Here is a 6714-nt window from a genome sequence, read left to right on the forward strand (position 1 = left end):
ATCTATATCTATATAGTAACTAATAGTCAAAATGTTTGATTTTTTGTTGACCACTTCTCGTTGCGCCACGTGACTACATAAATTTGTTAAGTTCTAATAGTTGAGAACAATTGGCGAATCGTGAACATAAACTTGTCTAAATATAGATCTTAGAGTCTATAGGTATTATTAGACAATGCTCAAGGTGATTCAAGTCAAGATTCAAGAACATACAAGCTGCAGGAAGAAGATTTCAAAATCGGTCTGGTTCGATCGATTGAAAGTCGTATCTACAGAATTTTAATTAAGTCTAAACAGCAGTTCAAGCCTATTAAGGATTAGGGTTTCAAATCTACTTCTCCCAGTATATAAAGGAAACCCTAAGCACGTTTTTATAAGGCTTTTTAGAGAGAGAAGAGAGTACCTCTTTTGTATTTAGGGTTTTGTTCCTAAAAAGCTCTCTCATATCTTCTACCGATGTTATTACTTGAAGAATCTAAAGATTCGGTATTGTAGAAGTTGCTGCCTTTTCTAGTCATCAAAGGTGCTGATAATCTAAACCTTCAAGGGTGGTCTTAGAGTCACAAACAGGAGAGTTTGTGTTGCTAAACCTTTGAGTGAGATCTCAAAGTCACAAACGTGGGTGTTTGTGTTTTGCAAAGGCCAAAGAAAGAAGGAGTCTGTGGTCTCGGAGTTTGCATGTGGTCGTGTCAGTAAGTTTCTACTGGTGGGTAGCAATAGGATATTAGTGGTCTAAGTCGCCATTGTAAAACTTCGATTATTTCTAGTGTATTTGCTTTTTACCTTGAGGATTGCTAAGTTAAATCCTCCCCAGGTTTTTACCGGTTTGGTTTTTCTGGGTTATCATATCGTTGTATTTTTTATTTTCCGCTACTATACATTGATATGATTATATGATTGTGTTAACCTAGATCTGAAACTTGGACTAAGTAATCACTTGGCTAATTTACTAGGTTAATTCAGTTGTGTTTTAAGGGGTCTAAAAACTCATAAGTGGTAACAGAGCAGGTTGCTCTTTTGTTTTAGATCTTTTGATCTAAGAGTTGATCCTTGACCCCTGTTGTCATGGATAATTTGAAGTGTCTTTTTGATCATGTTTCTGCTCATGCTTCTATTGATTTTATTGATGCCTGTGAAACTCTTCGTAAGGAATTATTGAAATCTATGAAAATTGCTAAGAAATTCAAGGAAGTGTTAAAATTGGCTAATCTTGAAAAAGAGGAATTGGTTGTTAGATTAGATGAATCTAATAAAAAGAATGAATTTTTAAGAAAACAAATTTCCTCTTCTGATGAGAAGATGAAAAGCTTGGAACAAGAATTAGTTGAATCTAAAGATAAAATTGAAAATTTGACTTGTACCAAGTCTGCTGTTGATAACAGAAGTGTTTCTATCTCTCTTAAGCCTAAAACCGAGAAAGTTTATATCCCTCATTTTAAGAGGAATAATAAAGAAAAGGCTTATTTTGCTAGGTTAGACAACGATAAAAGTTCTGATGTAGACGTTGAAGTTTCTAAACCTAGTCTAAGCCTACTGTTAGAGAGCATAATAAATATGTTTTTGTGCCTACTTGTCACCTTTGTGGTGTTGTTGGTCATATTAGACCAAATTGTTCTTTGTTGAGACAAAAACCAAAATCTGAGACTAGACTTATTGTTAGGAATACTGATGTTCCTAAATTGTTCCTATTTGTCACTTTTGTGGTGTCTCCAGTCACATTCATTCTAATTGTCATAAATTGAAATTTAAACATTCTGTGTTTCAGTCTAGGATTTGTGATGATATTTCTCCTGCCATAAGTCCATATAAATTGTTTCATATTCTTTTGAAAAATTTGAGCTTGTTGGCTTGTGAAAGGAATTTGCAGGATTTTAGTCTTTTTTAGAAGATTGGTGTAATCCCTCAAATACACTTTGCTTCTCATGGATTTTCACCTACAAAGCCAAAGACTCGTGCTAGATGGGTGAGAAAAGATTCTCTAAGGTGAGTGTTGCTGACTTGTTCCTGATTTAATTCTTTCAATTATTTGTGGACATGTTTTGTTTCTGTTTTGGTTGTTTTTATTTTTCTTGAGGATTACATAAATTATGATATCTCTCTCTTGATTTAGAGCATGCTTGACATTGTGGAGAAACTTGAATAGTATGTGTTATATAAGTGCTAAGTTATTTCTGATTTTATGTGAGTATGTACTAATTTGTACATGTACTCATGGGTTAATTAAGAAATTGATATTTCTTGTTTGTGTATCCTTTATAGCTTAATTAAGCACTGTCATGCATTGTATTTGCATTGTTCATTTAGCATAATGTGTGCTTTTTTTTTTGGTCATATTTTTTTTTAAACCAAAAAGATTTTTGTGTTTTGTATTTCACATCTTGGATTTATAATCAAGGATTAGCCATATTATCTTTACATAACAAGTTTATGTACCTTGTTTAGCTTGGATGAACTTCTTTTATTGCACTTTACTAGTTTGAATTTTGTAGTGCATGTTGTGTGAGAGATGTTTATAGTTTTTGATCACTTTGTCTTGATCTTGAAGTCACATGCCTTTGACTTTTGGACTTGAACCTTTTGAGAAATGCATAAATAACCATCTCACCACTGTTTACTAGCCAATCATGAACACCTTAGTGCATATCGTAAGATTTTGTGCTCGAGAAAGTGTAGCATATGCACAAAAAGAACATAAGGTGTAGGCTTGGTTTAAATGTTAAAATTGGTATGTACATTATTGGACTTAATGTTAAATCAAACAAATAAAATTGGTGTGTACAATATGAGGCAAATCAAGAAACTTACATGATTGCAAGCTTGTTTTCTAGGAAATGTGAGAGTTATATGATGTAACTCTTTTGGTGATAGTCTTTTTCAAATTCTATGTGATGAATTTTGTAGAAATTGTGATTGATTTCTATTTACATATCACCTCACATGTTACTCTTTGCTAAACTTGGTACATTATATTATAGTGATCTTGTTGTGGCCATCCAAGATTACATGTTTCTGGATTTTGATGCAAAATGCCTTTAAATGTTTGAGTTTTGGAGACAAATTGGTTGAAAAACTTGTTTTTGGAAGATCTGGGTTGAATTCAAGTGTTTTTGAAAAACGTTTAATCTCATACTCATGCATTTCATTCATGAAATATTGTGCTTTGAGGAGTTTTTGCATTAAATTGCTCTGTTTTTCAAAAATTTGATTTTTCCAGATTTTCGATCAATCAAATTTGTCTTTCGACCGAACGAAATTGTGATAAAATTTTTTGGTTTGGATCTGCCTGACTCAATTGGCATTCGATCGATCGAAACTGAAAAATTCCAGTTTTTAAGTATTTGACCAAATTTTTTTCATGCATCATTTATGTTTAGGATTTGCATGCATTGCATTGATTTTTTGTATCCATATTACAGTTTTGCAGTCATATCTCTCATTGTTTTCATACATAGCATGCATACACTTTGCTAAATTGGGTACTCAACTTGATTTAAAAAATGATTGATTAATTTTTGAGCTATGTACTTTTTAGTATATGCTATTTTTATGTGTGAACTGCAGAAAATATTTTTCTTAAGAGATATGTTGGATAATCAATATGCAAATATTTTCTTTACTCATGCAACTGTTTATGGGTCACAAAGTGTCATGTTTACATTTATTGAAAGAGAGAATATTTTTCTTTATGTATATCCTCAACTTAATTTTTTTTTAAGTTAGGTTTGTGTGTTTTTATTTATCCCCACCTCCTAATTTTTCCCAAAACTTGTTGTGTTTTTCCTATTTTTATAGGGGGAGAAGTTTGTTTATATCCTTTGCTCTTCATAGGGGGAGTTGTCTCTATTTTATATAGAGTTGAATTGTTTTGTATTCCCTTAATTCTCTATTTTCTCTTGACTTTTGTTGCCTATGTTGTCTGTTTACTCTTTGTATGAGTTGTCTTTGTCAATACGTGACAAAAAGGGGGAGATTTAAATGGAATGTGGGAATATGTGGGAATCCTATTTGTTTTGTTTAGGGGGAGATAAATTTGTTTTTCAAAGGGGGAGAATATAAAAACTTTTTGAAGTATCTAACTTAGGGGAGAGTTAGAATTTACTTTGTGTTTTTTATCTTTTGTTTCATATTATTGTCTTTCTGTCCACACATGCAGTGATGTGTTTGTTGAGTGTTTCAGGAAAGACAAGTACATTCTGATCAAGACCTTCTACCTCTTATTGGCAACTTCTTGGTTAGGAAGTCTTAGATTGGAATTTGTGATGTAATTGGGGATTTTATTGTATTGGGTTGTTCTTGTATTTGAGCATTTCATTTTGTATAAAAGTTGTCATGAATTGCTAAAGGGGGAGATTGTTAGGTACTAAAAGTTTAGAACAATTGGCAAATCGTGAATACAAACTTGTCTAGATATAGATCTTAGAGTCTATAGGTATTATTAGACAATGCTTAAGGTGATTCAAGTCAAGATTCAAGAACATACAAGCTGCAGGAAGAAGATTTCATAATTGGTTTGGTTCGATCAATCGAAAGACAGGCTCGATCGATCAAAAATCGTATCTGCAGAATTTTAATTAAGCCCAAACAACAGTTCAAGCCTATTAAGGATTAGGGTTTCAGATCTACTTCTCCTAGTATATAAAGGAAACCCTAAGCACATTTTTATAAGGCTTTTTAGAGAGAGAAGAGAGTGCCTCTTTTGTATTTAGGGTTTCGTTCTTAAAAAGCCCTCTCATATCTTCTACCGATGTTATTACTTGAAGAATCTCAAGATTCGGTATTGTAGAAGTTGCTGCCTTCTCTAGTCATCAAAGGTGCTGATGATCTAAACCTTCAAAGGTGGTCTTGGAATCACAAACAGGAGAGTTTGTGTTGCTAAACCTTTGAGTGGGATCTCAAAGTCACAAATGTGGGTGTTTGTATTTTGCAAAGCCAAAGAAAGCAGAAGTTCGTGGTCTCAGAGCTTGCACGTGGTCGTGTCAGTAAGTTTCTACTGGTGGGTAGCAATAGGATGTTAGTGATCTAAGTCGCTATTGTAAAACTTCGATTCTTTCTAGTGGATTTGCTTTTTACCTTGAGGATAGCTCGGTTAAATCCTCCCTAGGTTTTTACTGATTTGGTTTTCCTGGGTTATCATATCGTTGTGTTTTTTATTTTCCACTGCTATACATTGATATGATTATATGATTGTGTTAACCTAGATTTGAAACTTGGACTAAGTAATCACTTGATTAATTTACTAGGTTAATTCAGTTGTGTTTTAAGGGATCTAAAAACTCACTAAATTAATGTCATATATACATTTAAAAACACCAAACATTAGGCACATTTTCGACCAATAGGAACATTTTCGGTTAATAGACACATTTTCAGTCAATATGCACCTTTTCATTCAATGGACACTTTTCCAGTCAATAGACACCTTTTGGTGTATATATATATATATATATTTTTTTTTTTTTTTGAGAATCACCTTTTGGTATATTCAAATATGAAGGATTATGATCTTTCAATAGACACCTTTTGGTATATAAAATTTAAAGGGTTATGACTTTTTAATAGATACCTTTTGGTATATATCTTATATAAATAAAGTTTTACAACCTATTTAAGTGAAAATCCTGTCTACATAAAGTGACATCATTTAGATAAGCACGAGACAGTTTTTTAATTTTTATTTTATAAACACCAGTCTTCAACAGTGCCGACTGAATGTTAGAGCAAAAAATGCGGTTGCCTAAGGCCCCAAGTAAAAAAAAGGCCCCTAAATTTTAACCAATAGGGTTATTTATAATCAATAAATAAAATAATATTTTTTAATAGATAAAAAATAAATAAAAGAGAGAGAAAAATGCGACGTCCACAATATTTTTCACAACACTTTTACAACTAATGTTAAGTAGTGGGTTGTTATTGACGACAAAAAAAAAAAAAAAAAAAAACAATTATAGTGATATTTTCAAATAGAAAACAAAAAGTAACTTAAAACTTAGGATTTGTTGTAAAAAATATTGTGAATGTTGCACTTCTAAAAAAAAAAAGAATAATAATAAGAGTTGAGTTTGCAAACTTTTACTAGTTCTCATTTACGTATACCACTAACACTGCTTTTTTACTTACCACTATCAATTTGCCACAACAAGTATGAAAAATTTTGTCAAACTTTTTCTATCTATAAAATTTCTAAAAAAGAGAAAAAATTCTACGTAGTTCATACTAATTAGTATAAATTTTGCATCTAAAATAAGATAATCAATTTTCGCCTTAAGCCTCCAAATGCATTAAGCTGCCCCTGGCCTTCAAAACCACACTACCACATACAAAAAAAAAAAAAAAAAAAAAAAAAAAAAAAAAAAAAAAACCATTATAAACAAAAAAAATAAATAATCGTCAAAATTTAGAAACCCCCGATCAATGATTGAAGGATGTGCAGCATCACAGATTCACAGTGTAAGTATTATATAAAGGTCATTATGCATACTGCATGTTTAGTTCATGCATAAGGAACATCAATTTTAGGGTCTTGGAGATCAAATTGGCTTCATAGATTGTTTTTATGAATTTTAATTTGCTTATGTAAAATAAATGTCTTTGATGACTTTATTAAACCCATGGGATGCTCCTTATAGAAGTTAACTGGGTACCCAAATATGAAAGATATTTGTATTAACTTTCATGAAAGTTAATGAAAGTTCAGTGCGCACGAAGAAGAGAAGC

The sequence above is a fragment of the Quercus robur genome, chromosome 4, assembly GCF_932294415.1.
Source record: "Quercus robur chromosome 4, dhQueRobu3.1, whole genome shotgun sequence".
NCBI lineage: Eukaryota > Viridiplantae > Streptophyta > Magnoliopsida > Fagales > Fagaceae > Quercus > Quercus robur.